Raw genomic sequence first — 19,124 nt, forward strand, 5'->3', positions numbered from 1 at the left:
AAATTCTTTCAGCTTTAGTTTCTATTACTCGGTGAAAGGTCCACAGTTTTACCGACTTCTGCTTTCCAGAATTCCAAATATTAGGGTATGCACTGACGACATCCTAATCAAGAATTCAAAAAAAGAATAAATACAATAAAAGGCTAAAGATCTCCTACTTTGGTTCATTACATCAGGTAATGGAGTGAAAGGAAAGAAAAATATGGCATTGGCACTTCCAATGTCATCCTCCTGGGTATAAAGGCAATAAGGTTATGTACTTTGCTCAAAAACAAAGAAAAAGCTTCAAACACTTTAGAAAGCAATTTAATATCTTGAAACAAAACATGAGCAAAAACCAAAAAGGACTTTATAATTTCACTGGTGCTAGTGGTGCTCAGTCACTCAGTCATGTGTAACTCTTTGCAACCCCACGGACTGCAGCCTGCCAGGCTCCTCTGTCCATGGAGTTCTCAAGGTAAGAATACTGGAGTGGCTAGCCTTTCCCTTCTCTAGGGTATCTTTCTGACCCAGAGATTGAACCTGGGCCTCCTGCATTGCAGGCAAATTCTTTACTGTCTGAGCCACCAGAGAAGCTCTGTGTGTGTGTGTGTGTGTGTGTGTGTGTGTGTGTGTATACATATATATACATGTATATATGCATACATGGACTAGATATCCCATGAGGTATATAGGGATCACACAGAGTCAGACACAATTGAGCAAATTTCACAAAAAATATATATATTCCTATTAGGGAAGCCTAATAAGCCTTTTTTTATTTTTCTTTTTTAGGAAGAGTCTGTTAAATGAAGAATTGCTTTATTAATACAAACTATTAATACATTGTAGAAGGAAATGGCAATCCACTCTAGGACAATTGCCTGGAAAATCCCATGGACAGAGGAGCCTGGTAGGCCTACAGTCCATGGGGTCGCAAATAGTCGGACACGACTGAGCGACTTCACTGTATTCACTATACTATTAATACATACCCAAACTATGAAGTGCTAAGAAATTTAAATATCTAAGTCATAGCAAACAGGTGGCAATTCAACATCCAGAGTTGACAGAATGCTTGAGGGAGACTGCAACAGATTAGACTCCCACAGTGGAGGAGACATCTTCAGAGGAGAAAGGGGGCCCACGTATAACAGCTGTTCAAGCTCCCTCTCCTCATCATGGATCATGAGAGGCACTCCATTCAAGGGGAGGTGTGCAATCTGGTGCTCCTCAGGCAGGTTAATACTCTCAAAATCTAATGGGTTGAAAGGAAATAATTTTTCTATTTCTGAATAGGCGTGATCTGAGGCAGGAACATAACTTTTTGCTTAAACAGTCTTCTCAGCAATCTCTTTGGTAAAGAAAGTTGTCTGTTTCTGTCTGAGTGGTCCATTCGTCTTAACTGATTTTTCTGTAGTTCTGCTGACAGTTTCCAAAGTCTTTCTGGCAGTTTTTGGTAAAGCTGGTGGAGCATCAAACATTTTGTTAACACGTGGCGTTGAAGCCTGTGATCTTCCATCTAAAGCTTTGACTGAAGGCACACACTCCATGTTCAGCCTGTCCTTAGGAGCCACATGGGTGCCTGATTCATATATACATGTGTGTATATATATATATTATTCCTCCTTCTCTCTCTTCCTTCTCTCCATCTATCCACACATAGAAGTAGTTTTCTAAGAGTATTTCCTGGCTGGCAAAACTGGTGGTAAGGAAGATATAAGGAAAGAAGGGGTCTTATTAATACATATGTAAGAACAGTGATATAGAATTTTAAAATTTTAATGTGATCACAAATATTAATGTTTTTGAAACTGGGGAAAAGAGAGCAGACAACTAAGGAGTAACAATACACCATTTTTTTGAATTTTTTTTATTCTTTATCTATTTTACATACTATTTTGCTTCCTGCCTACCATTGTTGTCTTTCTTCTCTCTCCCTGACTCCTGACTTTTCATTCTACTTCACACTTTCTTCTTTCTTGCATTTATTAATCCATATATGATTGCTTTCTCTTCAGGTGAACAGTTTATCAAGTTTTTATAGTTATGTACTTTAAATATTTTGGAAGACACGATTTGACATAAAGTGGATTCCACTTAACAACAAGCTGTATTGTAATTGCATTTACCTCTACTTGAGTCAGACACGACTGAGTGACTTCACTTTCACTTTTCACTTTCATGCATTGGAGAAGGAAATGGCAACCCACTCCAGTGTTCTTGCCTGGAGAATCCCAGGGACGGGGGAGCCTGGCGGGCTGCCATCCATGGGGTCGCACAGAGTCGGACACAACTGACGCGATTTAGCAGCAGCAGCAGCGGCAGCAGCTACTTGTTTTGAACTTATCTTCGTCCACTACAAAAATCCTATGATAATCATTCATAAAAATTATAAGATAGCACACACAATTTCAGGGTCAGTTTTTCTGCACGTGGTTGAAAACACATGCTCTTAAGAGGAATATACATTAAGTAAAACCCAAGATTTAGAATACAAATACTCTTGGAATATAAGTCTGTCAGACTTTGCAAGGGAAAGATAAATATTTCATTTATTCAATTTGTTCTTGCCTTTAAAAGACAAATACTTTTGAGAATGGCTGATAAAGAAGAACACGCAGCACTTGGTTTCATGGAAATCGATGCTCTGTGAAGCCATTTATTAAACTGTACCTTGATTGCCTGAAAGAGTCAATGTGTCTTATAAAGAGAGGTTTCCAGGAAGCACAAAGAAGATCTAGTACAACATTTATGCAGTGCCATTTTTTTTAATAATACTAAATAATTTGTTAATATGGCTTTTCTTTCAAAACATTTTGAAAACAGAAGATTTTAAAATTGAATAATCATCTTAGCAAGGTGAATCCTTCAGAGATAACAGAAAAATCTTGGGAGATACAATTAAAATTATGACAAAGTACAAATTAAAAATTGAGTACATACTCCAGTATGAATGCTTCCACATATCTAAGACATAATTCTGAAGAAACTTACATAATAAAGCTGTCATTTCATAGACAATGTCATTTCATGAAATTACAGACTTTTCTTATCACGCTTATATTTTATTAAAATTATAAATTTACTTTCTCATTCACAGTGGTTTTAGTCACCAGTTTTAATTTTGATACTCTCTTAAGTCTCAGAAAAAATAAATATATATATGTACAATATAAGTAGTAGGTAGGTATGTGTATATATGCAATAGGTATACAAGTATATGTGAGTAGATAAAATAATCATATAGGTATGTGTATATGTACAGTAGGCATATAAGTATGCAGAGGGTAATGAATGTGCCTGTGTGTGAATGTATTGATAGGGACTTTGTTTTGACTCCACATCCTGTAAAATGTAAGTCCTCAATAAGTAGGTAATGAATGACTTAAGTTCCAAAATTTAGTATTAAACTTAAACTGAAAAATATTTTTGTGTCCTTGAAAATATACCATTCAACTATTCAAAAGTGGCTATTTCAGTTATCTTCAAATATAAACTTTTCTTCTGAATCTCACGCCGCAGGCTTTACTATTTTCTTGAGATGAATAAGAACTTCACTTTCACTTTTCACTTTCATGCAGTGGAGAAGGAAATGGCAGCCCACTCCAGTGTTCTTGCCTGGAGAATCCCAGGGACGGGGGCTTCTGGTGGGCTGCCATCAATGGGGTCGCACAGAGTCGGACACGACTGAAGCGACTTAGCAGCAGCAGCAAATTGTGGAAAATTCTGAAAGAGATGGGAATACCAGACCACCTGACCTGCCTCTTGAGAGACCTATATGCAGATCAGGAAGCAACAGTTAGAACTGGACATGGAAAAAACAGACTGGTTCCAAACAGGAAAAAGGAGAACATCAAGGCTGTATATTGTCACCCTGCTTATTTAACTTATATGCAGAGCACATCATGACAAAAGCTGGGCTGGAAGAAGCACAAGCTGGAATCAAGATTGCCGGGAGAAATATCAATAACCTCAGATATGCAGATGACACCACTCTTTTGGCAGAAAGTGAAGAGGAACTAAAAAGCCTCTTGATGAAAGTGAAAGAGGAGAGTGAAAAAGTTGGCTTAAAGCTCAACATTCAGAAAACGAAGATCATGGCATCTGGTCTCATCACTTCATGGCAAATAGATAGGGAAACAGTGGAAACAGTGTCAGACTTTATTTTTCTGGGCTCCAAAATCACTGCAGATGGTGACTGCAGCCATGAAATTAAAAGACACATACTCCTTGGAAGAAAAGTTATGACCAACCTAGATACCATATTGAAAAGCAAAGGTCCATCTAGTCAAGGCTATGGTTTTTCCTGTGGTCATGTATGGATGTGAGAGTTGGACTGTGAAGAAAGCTGAGTGCCAAAGAATTGATGCTTTTGAACTGTGGTGTTGGAGAAGACTCTTGAGAGTCCCTTGGACTGCAAGGAGATCCAACCAGTCCATTCTGAAGGAGATCAGCCCGGGATTTCTTTGGAAGGAATGATGCTAAAGCTGAAACTTCAGTACTTCGGCCACCTCATGCGAAGAGTTGACTCACTGGAAAAGACTCTGACGCTGGGAGGGATTGGGGCAGGAGGAGAAAGGGGACGACAGAGGATGAGATGGCTGCATGGCATCACTGACTCGGTGGACGTGAGTCTGAGTGAACTCTGGGAGATGGTGATGGACAGGGAGGCCTGGCGTGCTGCGATTCATGGGGTCACAAAGAGTCGGACACGACTGAGCGACTGAACTGAACTGAACTGAACTGAACTATTTCACAATAAGGACTACCGACCTACAACCTATTATATAACCTAAGTTAAAAAACATCCTAATTCATTTTCTAACTTCTAGATAATCCTCCATGAACAATCATCTTTCAAAGTGTCTTTCATAAGTTATTTTTCGCAGGGTTTTATAAATAATAATGTTGCAATATTCTCATTCAAGTAATCATTTTCATAAACTTTTATGCAAATAATGGCAATATTATATGAAACAAAAACAATGTAAGTCTAAAAAATTATAATTCATTTATTCAAAAAAGCATGCTCCCAAGCATTGCTCTAGGACCCAGGAATAAAAAATAAGACAGATATGATCCATGTTTTGATAGAAATTAGTCTATCAGATTAACAAGACTATGACATTATTTACATAATGATACAACACTCTTGGTCACATTCCATCTTGTGATAGAGGTGTTTTAAAATAGCTAAACATTCACAGAATTAACCTAGAATGAAGGAGCTATAAAGATATTACTAAGTATACACTAAGATTTTACTAAGTAATATATTAAGATTTTACTGAGATATCATCTAGCTTTATCTTTTTATGTGTCAGTGATTCTACATGGTCTCAAATCCCTGACCTCAGCATCTGGAGATCAGGCTACTGATCAATAGAAACCTCACCATCTCCCCTCCTGTCATCAGAAGATACGTTCTCTGCTAAATACCAAGGAATGTTATAAATCTCTCTAAACAATTGCTCTCATCCTGCTTTGTTTCACTTCTCCTCTAATCCTCACAGTCTTCCTTTCATGTTTATAAACTTCCAGTTTTCTCAGTACTTTTAAACTATTGGCAAATCAGAAATTCTGAGAGAATCTCATTGACTGCCTAAATGTGTCTAAACTGGGAAAGCATGACTTCTAGAGAGGTTCATCTGAAGGGCTGAATCTAGGGTGACACATAAAGTTAGGCACATTGCTCTCAATACGTCACACCCACTCCCTCTCCCTGAGGCCATATTCAGAAGTCTCACTGTAATGGGAATAATTCTCTGATCTCCAAAATGAGCTATCTGTAAGGATGCTCCATCATTCTATGTCAAATGAGCTTTCTCACTCAAATACTACATAATCCTTTTTTTTTTTTTTTTTTTTTTTTTTTTTTTAATTTATTTTTTTTTATTGTTTTTTTTTTTTTAATTTTTATTTTTTTTTAAATTTTAAAATCTTTAATTCTTACATGCGTTCCCAAACATGAACCCCCCTCCCACCTCCCTCCCCACAACATCTCTCTGGGTCATCCCCATGCACCTGCCCCAAGCAAGCTGCACCCTACGTCAGACATGGACTGGCGATTCAATTCTTACATGACAGTATACAAGTTAGAATTCCCATTCTCCCAAATCATCCCACCCTCTCCCTCTCCCTCTGAGTCCAAAAGTCCGTTATACACATCTGTGTCTTTTTTCCTGTCTTGCATACAGGGTCGTCATTGCCATCTTCCTAAATTCCATATATATGTGTTAGTATACTGTATTGGTGTTTTTCTTTCTGGCTTACTTCACTCTGTATAATTGGCTCCAGTTTCATCCATCTCATCAGAACTGATTCAAATGAATTCTTTTTAACGGCTGAGTAATACTCCATTGTGTATATGTACCACAGCTTTCTTAGCCATTCATCTGCTGATGGACATCTAGGTTGTTTCCATGTCCTGGCTATTATAAACAGTGCTGCGATGAACATTGGGGTACATGTGTCTCTTTCAATTCTGGTTTCCTCGGTGTGTATGCCCAGAAGTGGGATTGCTGGGTCATAAGGTAGTTCTATTTGCAATTTTTTAAGGAATCTCCACACTGTTCTCCATAGTGGCTGTACTAGTTTGCATTCCCACCAACAGTGTAGGAGGGTTCCCTTTTCTCCACACCCTCTCCAGCATTTAAAAAACTGGTCAACCACTTGTAAAAGAATGAAACTAGATCACTTTCTAACACCGCACACAAAAATAAACTCAAAATGGATTAAAGATCTAAATGTAAGATCAGAAACTATAAAACTCCTAGAGGAGAACATAGGCAAAACACTCTCAGACATAAATCACAGCAGGATCCTCTATGATCCACCTCCCAGAATTCTGGAAATAAAAGCAAAAATAAACAAATGGGATCTAATTAAAATTAAAAGCTTCTGTACAACAAAGGAAAATATAAGCAAGGTGAAAAGACAGCCTTCTGAATGGGAGAAAATAATAGCAAATGAAACAACTGACAAACAACTAATCTCAAAAATATACAAGCAACTTCTGCAGCTCAATTCCAGAAAAATAAACGACCCAATCAAAAAATGGGCCAAAGAACTAAATAGACATTTCTCCAAAGAAGACATACGGATGGCTAACAAACACATGAAAAGATGCTCAACATCACTCATTATTAGAGAAATGCAAATCAAAACCACAATGAGGTACCACTTCACACCAGTCAGAATGGCTGCGATCCAAAAATCTGCAAGCAATAAATGCTACATAATCCTAAACGCAATGAGTAAACATTAAATGGTTTCAGACAGGGGAGTAACATAGTCACATTTGAATTTTAGAAAACCGTCTAAATGCATGCAAGGGAGATACACTGAATAGTATGCAACAGAAGGTTATGGTGGCATTTTAAGAGAAGGATGTTTGCTTGGATCTAGATAGTAACTGTGAGCATGAAGAAAAGTGCCAGATCTAAAGTAGAAGACAAAGTCCTTTCTGTGACCTAAAAAGCTGAAGCCGGTATGGTTGAAGAATATTTTTTTCTTGCCATGAAGTTGACTTCTAGCAGAGTGCTAAGGGAAAGCAAAAAAGTAAAAATACCTATCTTAGAAAGTGAGCAGTGCATTGAACAAAGAAAAAAGTAAATAAAGTGGCATAGATCACAAAGGTGGGGATAAGGGTTGCATAACGAAATATCCTGGTCAGATGATGCATCTGTGAGAACAGGTCATCTAGGTAACACCTCAAGGCAGAAAGGAATTGAACCACAGGCAAATTGAAGCAAATATGGTGGGCAGCAGGGCAAGAGGTGACAGACATCGTAAGCAGGGACACTGAGCCAGTGTGGGAGGATGACCAGAGCACGAGAGTTCTGCCAAGAGGCAGCATGGGCCTGGGGGCTCTGCCCTCCATGGTTGCTAGCCAGGCTCTGCTCTCGCCTCCCTCCCTAGATGGGCCAGAGCCAGGAGAAGAACAGGTGCCAGCCCCGGGGTCCCATCACCTTGGAACTCTATCTGAGTACCTGGGGGCCCCCTGAGTTCCCGCCTCCGCTTCCAGGACCTGGGGAGCCTCCTTCCCTGCCGACCTAGTGCTGCTGTTGAGGTGAGTGAGACCCGGCAGTTGTGGAGGAAAGAGACTGGGGAGTTGGAGGTAGGCCTGAGGTCCATGCATCATCCCTGCGGTGAGGACAGAGCTGAAGACTGGAAGGCGAGATGGCTGGCTCCCGGCTCCTCAGGACCTGGCCTCCTCCTTTGAGGAAGCCTGTGAGATAGCTAGAGCTGCACAAGTCAGGTGAATGTGGGGCTTGGCCTGTGGGGCCTAGTAGACAATTATGGGATTTCGGCTTTTCCTTGAGCCAAGTGAGGGCCACTCAGTTTTGAGCAGAGAAGTAACACTATCCACTAACTTTGGTTTAATGAGGCCCCCGGCTGTTATGTAGGTATTGCTTATAGAAGTGGAGAAGTTTGTTGAGAGGATTGAGCATCATTTGGTGATGTGTCCCAGGACAGTAGTGATGAAGGTGGTGAGAAGTGGATCCTGGAGGTAGGGATGTAGATAGAGATTTTTTGTAAATGGAAAAGGCAGCAGGAAAGAAACAACAATTTGTTTATGTGTTTCCTTCTCTTGCCTGGCACCAGTTCTCAAGTTAACTGTGTCCCATTACCACCTTCTCTTCTTGTGTGCTTTTGTTCTCTTCTTTATTGATGATGTTAAACAAATCAAGTATACTTGAGCCTCAACTTTAAAGAGAGTGAAATATGTTAGCTTTCTTTGGGCTTTCTTCTCAATCACAACATTCACAAAATCCCCAGAAATCAGCAGAGACCAGGATGCATAGAGTCAAACACAGCCTTTTTCAGATTAAGGCTGTGTTCCCTCTATTAATACATTGCTGTTTTATGAATTAGGTGCATTCAGTCCCTGGGAGGAAGGTTGAAAACACGTAATCGGATTTTTTTTTTTTTTTTACTGTTTTGAATGGTTTAATGATTACCATTTATTTTAAAATTTCTGATAGTCTTATAAGGAAAATATATGACTTTCTTATTTATCAAAAGTGATCACATCTTTATATAAGATGAAACATTTTATCAGATTATGTATTATTTGGTGTCATATGATTCTTTTCATTCTCCCATACAATGCAACCATTTATAATAATTTATGTGTTGCAATTGCTTTTTTCTTTTTAATATAGTGGGAATGATTTCTTTGCTTCACTTGAAAGAAGAAACTTTTGGTGGTGAACTGAGTGTCCAGGGAAGGGAAGGAGAGAGTTAGGGATTTATTGTTTATTGACACTTTTTAGTTTTAGATTGGGCTTCCCTGATAGCTCAGTTGGTAAAGAATCTGCCTGCAATGCAGGAGACACCGGTTCTGTAGATTCACATGTAAGTTGTAAGGAATAATATAGAAATACCTCATGTATTCTTTACCTGGTTTCCCTCATGGTAACATTTTGAAAAAAATTATGGTGCAATATCACAACCGAGATATTTATATTGATACAGTCAAGATGCAGAACATTTCCATAGCTACAGGGATCCTGTTTGTTGTTCTTTTAGTGCTGTGCTGGGCTGTCATGCCCAACTCTTCATGATCCCATGGACTATACCTGTCAGGCTCCTCTGTCCGTGGGATTTTTACTGGCAAGAATACTGGAGTGGGTTACCATTTCCTCTTCTAGGAGATCTTCCAGACCCAGGAATTGAACCCGCATCTCCTGCTTCTCCTGCACTGACAGGCAGATTCTTTACCATTGCATCACCTGGGAAGCCCTGTGTTCTTTTGCAGCCATACCCAATTTGCTTCAAGTAGCTATCTTCTTCTAAATCCCAGAAACAACTCCTCTGTTTTCCATTTATGTATAATTTCATCATTTCAAGAATGTTAACATAAATGAAATTATAGAGCAACTTACCTTTTAGGGTTGGCTCTTTTCACTCAGCATATTTCTCTGGAGATTTATCTAAGTTGTTTGCATTAGTAGTTCTTTTTTATTTCTGAGTAATTTTGCATGGTATAGCTACTACACAACTACTTTAACTGTTCACCAGTTAAACATCTGGGTCATTTCCAGTGTTTAGGCTATTACTAATAAAGCTGATATAAAATATTTATATACAAGTTTTGTTGTGAACATACATGTTCATTTCTTTAGGATAAATGTCCAAGAGTGCAATTTCTGAGCAGTATGGTAGTTGAATGTTTAGTTTCATAAAAACTGAAAAACTTTTTGAAGTGACTGTACCATTTTACATTCTCATCAGCAGTGTACGAGTGATCCAGTTCTGTGAATCCTTACCAGTATTTGGTGCTGTCACTATTATTTTATTTTAGGCATTCTGGTAACTAATATCTCGTTGTGGTTTTAATTTACATTTCTTTGCCATCTGTATGTCCTCATTACTGAAAAGTCTCTTCTGCCCATTTTCTAATTGGATTATTTGTTTTTATTATTATTATTATTATCATTGAGTTTTGAGACTTCTTTATACATTCTAAACACTTCTTTGTTGCTGGTACTTCCAGTGCTATGTTGAATGAGTGGTGAGAGTAGATACCCTTATCTTGTTCTTTGTAGATTTAAGCATTTACTCTTTAGCTATTAAATATAATGTTAGCTATCCATATATTTTTGTTGTAGATGCTTTTCATCAAGCTTATTCTTATTTTTATCATATATGGATGTTAAAATTTGCCAAAAGCTTTTGCTGTATATATCGATATAAGCATGTTGAGGTAAGGAGTTGATAGGCCCCAGATGGAACAGCTGCAAATGCTAATTCTTTGAGATGGGATACTAATGAGAGCATTGAGCCCTGGCCTGGGTGCATTCTTGCGGATTTCCCAGCTGGACACATGCACAGAGAAGGCATGTTCTCCTCAGTCTAGGGGAAGGACAAATGGAGGAAGAAGATGCCATGTGTAATTCATATTGGCTGAGATACATGCACACTACAGGACCAAATATGGAGATGATTGGCCAGAGACAACCTGGAAAACTGTCCCATGTAAGGACCCTAAGTCACCTTCATAACATGTAAGTCATTCAGAACCCACCTGTGTTCTTTCACTGGTACTTTGCTCCCAATAAACACTTTTATCTTTTTCACAGTTTTGGTTTCTCCACTGAATTCTGTCTTCAAAGACAACAAGAACCAAGGTCCTTCTTCCATCTTTTCACCTGCCAGAATCAATATGAATTTTAACTTCTATAATCTGTTGATATGGTGGATTACACTGATTTATGTTCAAATACTGACCAAGCTTTGCGTATATGGAATAAACTATACTTAATCATTTCTAATTCTTTTAACTATTGTCAGATTCTACTTGCTAATAATCTGTTAAGGATCTCAGCCTCTGTATACGTGAGGAATGTATGTTTGTAGTTTCCTTTTTTGGGAGTACTGACTTTTTGCCTTATTTTGATATTTAAGTAGTACTAGTTTCATAATATGAATTGGAAATTTTTATAATCTTTTATATTTTTTGAGTTTGTGTTCATTCTTTTTTGTTAGAATTCTCCAGTGAAACCCTTTGGACCTGGGTATTTCTTTTTTGGGATGTTCAAAATTGTGAACTTAGTTTCTTTGCTATTCATAGGGCTAACTTAAATTACCTATTTCATATTAAATGAATTTTGAGAGCTCGTGCTTCTTCTTTCTTTTTTTAATTGCTTCATTTCTTCCTTGTGTCAAATCCACTTGTGTAAAGTTGTTCATAGTTATTTCCTTGTTATTATTTTGATGCCTGAAGTGTCTATTGTGATATTCTCCTATTTTATTCTTGATATTAGTAATTTGCATCTTTTTTGTTTTTTTTTTTCCCAGTTTTGCTAGAGGTTTGTCCAATTTTAATATCTTTTCAAGAAACTAGCTCTCTCTTCTCTCTTCGTTGATACTTCTATATTGTCTTCTGTTTTCAAATAAATTTAAATCTGCTCTTATTTTTACTATATCCATCCTTCTGCTTGCTTTGGTTTATATTTGTCTTCTTTTCCCTATTTTTTTTAAAGATTAGACTTAGGTAATTTATTTGTGATATTTCTTTTCTAAGAGTCTGAGCGACTGAACTGAACTGAACTGAATATATGCATTTAGTGCTATAAGCTTTCCTCTCTTCATTGCTTTCGGTTTGTCCCTTAAATTTGATATGTTGTATTTGCATTTTCATTCCAGTTCATTAAAAATAAGAAATTTCCTTGAGACTTTCTCCTTGGCACATGGATTATTTAGAATTGCGTTTTTTAGTTTCCAAGACTTTGGAGATTTATCTGGTATCTTTCTACTATTGATTTCTGGTTTTACTTCATTGTGGTCAGAAAATGCACTCATGATTTCTGCTCTTTGTATTTGTTTATTTCCCAGAATATGGCCTATCTTGCCTGTATATTCTGAAGACGGGCATGAAAAGAATATATACTGCTGTTGTTCAGTGAAGTCTTATATAAATTTTAATTAGATCTAGTTGGTGTGGTACAGAGTTGATATACCCTTACTGATTTTTTTGTCTAGTTGTTCTATCAATTGTTGAGGAAAGATGGGTGAAATAAGCTATAATTGTAGGTTTTTCTATTTCTACTTTTAGTTTTACTTACTTTTTGCTTCATATATTTTGCAGCTTCTTTTTTGATGCATATTTATTTAGGATCGCTGGAATTGCTGTATTTTCTTTTTGGACTCAACCTTAATATATAATGTCCCTCTCTGTCCTTGTTAGTTTTATTTTCTCTGAAGTTGATTTATTTTATTTACATCACAAGTCTCGGCTTTCCTTTATATAGTGTTTATATGATACATATTTTTCCATTCTTATACTTCCAGCTTTTTATATATGAAATGATTTTCTTATTGTTGGGCCATATAGTTGGGCCATAGTTTTTAACTGAATCTGTCTTTGTGTTTTAATTGGTTTATTTATATCACTTACAGCATATTTAATATGTTAAGGCTTAAGCTTGGCCTTTTTCTCCTATTTGTGTTGTTTCTTCTGAATGTATCTTTGTAGTTATTTTGAGCATATCTTTGTATAGTTTTTCTTAATTGATTTATTAATTGTTATATTGCATTATATATACATATGCATTATCACAGTCAATTGGAGTCATTCTTTTATAAAATTTTGTGAAGTATAGAACACTCATTTCTCTGTATATCCTTTATCTTCTATTTGTAACTATTTTAAATACTTTTTTACATGCATTTGGAACCACATAGGATAGTCTTATGATATTTGCTTTAATCTTCAAACTTAAAATATTCAGGAGTAGAGGGGAAATTTGTTCCATTTACCCATATTTTGCTTACCATCCATGTTCTTTTTTCCTACCTGTTGTTTCAAGGTTCCTTATTTTATCATTTCCTTTCTGCTTAAAGAAACTTCCTTTAGCTAGCATTTTAGGGGAGATCTTTTTGATGACAAAGTCTCTTAGTTTTTCCTCATTGGAGAGTGTTTTCATTTCCCTTTCATTTCTGAAGAATATTTTTGTTGGGTATAAGATGCCGAGTAACAGTTCCTTCCTGTTGTGGCCCATTTCTTTTGTCTTCTGGGGTTTCTGATAGGCAATAGTCTGTCATTTGAATTGTTTTTACCTTACAGATATAGCATCATTTTTCTCTGACTGATTTCAGGATATTTTCTTTGTTTTCAGCTTTCATCTTAATTATGGTATCCTGATGTGGATTCCCTTAGGTTTCTCCTGCTTGTGGTTATAATTTCTGGAGTCCATAGGTTCATATCTCTCATCATACTTTAAAATCTTCGGTTGTTATTTCTTCAAGTATTTTTTCCAGCCACTGCCCTGGTTTCTCTCCATCCACAACTATGACGACAAAAATAACAGATCTTTATTATAGTCCAAAAGGTGTCTGAGGTTTTGGATTTTTCCCATTCTATTTTTAATTAGTTCAGATGGACAATTTTTATTGTTCTGTCTTCCATCATCACTGATTCTTTCTTTTGCATCTTTCTTCTAAAATTTTCATTTGGTGGTTCTTTTCATGCTTTGTTTCTTTACCAGAACTTTCTATTTATTTTCTAAATCTTTCTAAAAATTTTTAAAAATTTTTCAAGATTGATCTTAAATGCTTGTTGAAATACTTTTATCATGGCTGCTTGACAATCTTTGTGAGACAGTTGTGAGTCAACATCTCAGTGTTGGCATCTATTGATTGTCTCTTTTCATTTAGTTAGAAATCTTCCTGGTAGTTGGATAATGAATGGTTTGTGATTGAAACCTGAATATTTAGTATTATGTTGTGAGAGCTTACATCTTACTTAAATCTTCTGTTTTAATTGGCTTTATTTGATACTTCTTGCTTCATTGGGGAAAATAAAAGTACCTTCTTATTACTACTAGATTGAGGTAGAAGTCCAGTTTTCCCTACTTGATCTGCATTGACACATGAGGGGAAGGACTCTCATTTTACTGCATGAGGGTGGAGCTTCTGGCTCCCCAAGTATCTACAAATGCTGCATTGGAGGGTGACCTTATTTGTATCAGGTGATGGTGAAAGTCCCGACTCCATTAAGCCTCCTTTAACACCTTGCTAGAGGGGGAAAGGGCGGGGCATCTGGTTACTACCCAGAGAGGGTTCAAGTCCAGACTCCCCATGTGATCTCTACTACAGCAATCTCAATAGGGATGTAGAGACACTTTAGTACATACTGGTGAGGGCAGAAGTCTCTCCTTCCTACTCTGCTTTTGCTATTATGGTTGGCTTTGGACTATAGTTTTGTTTGTTTTTTTTGTAGTAGAGTGGTTATTATATAAAAGTATTTTTGTCTTCCTTTCTAGGGATTTTTTTAAATCAACCAAAAATATAATAAATTGCTTATATCCATGTGGTATGTAGGATCTGAATATCAATATGTAAAGTAAGGTTAAATAAGGTGTTATACTGAGAAGTGAAGTCGCTCAGTCGTGTCCAACTCTTTGTGATCCTGTGGACTGTAGCCCACCAGGCTCCTCCGTCCATGGGATTCACCAGGCAAGAATACTGGAGTGGGTTGCCATTTCCTTCTGCAGGGGATCTTCCCCAACCCAGGGATCGAACCCAGGTCTCCCACATTGCAGGCAGATGCTTTAACCTCTGAGCCACCAGGGAAGCAAGAGGCACTGAAATGAATTGTAGTGGAGATTAAGGCTCAGAAACTCCATTAGTCCACAACTATTGCCACCGAGTACTTAAATTCCTGGGATAGGAGAAGCTTGGGAAGTGCTAATGGGATTAAGAAATCTAAGAAACCTAGTCATGTAGTGCAAGTCAGGTGAAATAATCATTTAAACTTTTCTGATATCTGTTGTGGCTCATCTAAAAAAATGAGGTGGATTGGTTAATCTTTCAATGAATTTTCCTAGCAATGTAATTCATTCGGTTAGTTCTACTAAGTCATCATGCATACAAAGATAAATCAATTTTTTTTCTGTTGAGTTTAGTGAAATTAAAAGAAACTTACTCAGATTTAGTTGAGGCAAATCACAGTATGATTCAAACATTATTCAGCACTAACCAGTGAAAATATTTGAGAATACATTTTCAATCAGTTTAAGTTATAAATAAAACATAAATTATTTTAAAAGTGATAGAACCTGTTAGAACCAATCAAAGCTTGCCTGTTCTGTGTAACTGTGTCTCTTATCTTAAAAAAACAAACAGTTTGTATCAATTAATGGACCATTATCAATCCAATAACAATACAACAAACAAAGCAACTCTGTGGAAAAGACAAATCATATATTTTTCACATGATGTTATAGAAAATACTCTTCAGTATCAGTAAGCGTATGATCCATTTAAATTATAGTCATACCTTGTTTTATTGTACTTCACATATAATGCATTTTTGACAAAGTGATGGATGGCAACCCTTCATTGAGTATGTCTATCAGCGCCATTTTTCCAACATTTGCTCATTTACTGTTTCTGGGTCACATTTTGGTAATTCTCACAACATTTTCAAAAACAACAACAACAACAACAACTTGCTATAGTTTCAGATGACAGTATTTTTTTACCAGTAAGATATTTTTAGATATGTACATTTTTTTAGACATAATGTTATTAAGACTACAGTGCAGTGTAAATTACATTTATATGGACTGGGAATCAAAAAAAATTATGTGGGTCACTGTATTGCTTATATTCACTTTATCGTGGTGCTCTGGAATCAAACTTTTAATATCTGAGGTAGGCCTGTACATGTAGCCAAGTGCTGTGGTTTTTTTTTTTTTTTTTTTAATTTACAGTATAGTTAATTTATAATGCATTAATTTCAAGTGTACAGAAAAGTAAAACAGTTATATACAAATATGTGTGTGTGTGTATATATATACACACATACTGTACACACACAATCTTTTTCAAATTCTTTTCCCACATAGGTTATTATAGAATACTGAGTAGCATTCCCTGTGCTAATGGCAGATCTTTGTTAGTTATTTATTTTATATATGTTAATCCCAATCTCCTAATTTATCATGTCCCACCATATTTCTCCTTCAGTAACCATAGATTTGATTTTGAGATCTATCAGTCTGCCTCTGTTTTGTAAAAAGGTTCATTTGTCTCATTTTTATTAGATTCCACATATAGATGATATAGATTGTATTTGTATTTCAGATGATATTTGTATTTCTCTGTCTGACTTACTTCACTTAGTATGATAATATTTAAATTCGTCCATGAAGTACTAAGCTTTTGTGTAGCCTTAAGTTTCTTACTCACTAGAAGTGTGACCTCTGACAACTCATATTTTCACCACTTCCTCAATTGTAAAATGATGGCAATTCAGTAAGTCCATCTTAGATATTCATTTCTGTTTTAAAGCTTTATGAGTTTATGACTCAGATTCACTTATTTGTAATTTAGTTGTTTGTGGTAAAATACCAAGGATCAAATTCCATCACTAAAAGAATGCTTCATTCTGCTTTATCACAGCCATACCCAGTTATATATACCACATTGCTTCACCTTGGTGCCTTTTCCTGCACCTTCACTTTATAGTTCACTTTGGCAAATCCTCTATGCCAAACAGTTACCACTCACATGCACAGTTGACTCTTTGGCCTGATTATCAATTAGAACTGCTCTACTTCCATGATATTAAACTTAGAATATTTCCCTGCCACTTTCATATTCCCACCATTCCTTCTCCTCGTGTTGTTCAGTCACCCAGTTGTGTTCAACTCTTTGCAAACCCATAACCTGCAGCACCCCAGGATTCCATGTCCCTCACCATCTCCTGTTTTGCCCAAGTTCATGTTCATTGCATTGGTGATGGCTGCCATCCAGCCATCTCATCCTCTGACACCCTCTTCTCATTCTGCCCTCAATTTTTTCCAGCATCAAGAACTTTACCAATGAATCATCTATTCTCATTAGATGACCAAGATACTGGTGCTTCAGCATCAGTCCTTCCAGAGAATATTCAGGATTGAGCTCCCTTAAGATTGACTGTTTTGATCTCCTTGCACTCCAAGAGACTTTCAGGAGTCTTCTCCAGTGTCACAGTTCAAAGGCATCAATTCTTTGGTGTTCTGCCTTCTTTATGGTCCAGCTTTCACAACCATGTGACCACTGGGAAGACCATAGCTTTGACTATATGGATCTTTGTCAGCAGAGTAACGCCTCTGCTTTTCAACACACTATCTAGGTTTGTCATTGCTTTCCTGTCAAGAAGCTATCATCTTATGATTTCATGGTTGTATTCACTGTTTGCAGTGATTTTGGAGCCCAAGAAGGGAAAACCTGTCACTACTTCCACCTTTCTATTTGCCATGCCTAATGCCAGCTCTTTCACTCTCCTCCTTCACCCTCATCAAGAGGCTCTTTAGTTTCTCTTTGCTTTCTGCCATTAGAGTGGTAACATCTGCATATCTGAGGTTGTTGATGTTTCTCCCACCTATCTTGATTCCAGCCTGTGAGATGTGCTCAACATTTAGGTTAAACAAACAGGGTGACAGCAGAAAGTTCTGTGGTACTCCCTTCTCGATCTTGAACCAGTCACTTGCTCCTTACAGGGTTCTAACTGTTGCTTCTTGACCACATACAGGTTTCTCAGGAGACAGATAGATGGTCTGGTATTCCCATCTCTCTAAGAGCTTTCCACAGTTTGTCATGATCCACATAGTCAAAGGCTTTAGTGTAGCCAATGAGACAGAGATAGATGTTTTTCTGAAATTTCTTGCTTTCTCTATAATCCAGCAAATGTTGGCAATTTGATCACTAATTCCTCTTCCTTTTCTAAACCCAGCTTGGACAGCTGGAAGTTCTTGGCTTGCATAATGCTGAAACCTAGCATGCAAGATTTTAAGCATGACCTTACTAGCATGGGAAATGAATGCAGTTGTCCGATGGTTAGCACATTCGTTGGTACTACACTGGATTCATTTTCTCCACTAGGTTCACTGAATTCATGTCCCGCCCCTCATCTACTAAGTCCCACAATTCTAAGCAATACAGAAGAGTCACCTAACCACTGATTGAATCCCCTAAGAAGTCATGTAATTTCAGAAAAACTTTCAACTGTACCAATAATTCCTTTTATTGTCAACAGTCAGATGTCAAGCCACTATTAAGAGATCTATAAGCAGGTTCACATTTTTAATAATTAATGACAAAATCTTCCTATTTCAGATCCCATTTAAACTTACATACTGCAAATTTCTTGAGCTTATTACACTGTCATTTTGGTGCTTCAGCTTCTTACACATTATCATTACATTTTGCACTGGTTATCTATTCACATTCCTTCCCTGATCTCAAAAGTCTAACACTAAATGCCTCATAAATGCTAAATCAAATGACACTTTCTCTGTCATCACATTTGCTTTCAAAGCTCTTGTCATTATCAACCACCAAGTGCTTTTCAGTTTCAGGATTTTCATTTTCTACCAAGCAATTACATTTCTAGAATTCTATGATTTTTGATATTTTTTTCTAAATATTTTTAGGGATATCTTTTAAAAAATAAACCTGACTAACTAGCTCTGTGCTGATCACTGCCAAATTCTTAACTCCCACTACATTTTCCAGAACTGTGTTACTTGATCTTCCCTTATGAAAGTCCTATCAACCTTTCCAGCACAATACAAGTTGAACTTTATCCATAATAACATAACAGGAAAAATTTCCTAACTTAGAAGTAATAATATATATTGATGAAC

At 36.8% G+C, this 19,124-nt stretch overlaps 1 pseudogene; it reads right to left on the bottom strand.

Annotated features, from left to right (window-relative positions):
- Window positions 1-997: 997 nt before the first annotated feature.
- Window positions 998-13,778, bottom strand: LOC108635357 (annotated as a pseudogene).
- Between the last annotated feature and the right edge of the window lie 5,346 nt (window positions 13,779-19,124).

Source organism: Capra hircus, unplaced genomic scaffold, assembly GCF_001704415.2.
Source record: "Capra hircus breed San Clemente unplaced genomic scaffold, ASM170441v1, whole genome shotgun sequence".
Classification (NCBI taxonomy): Eukaryota; Metazoa; Chordata; class Mammalia; order Artiodactyla; family Bovidae; genus Capra; species Capra hircus.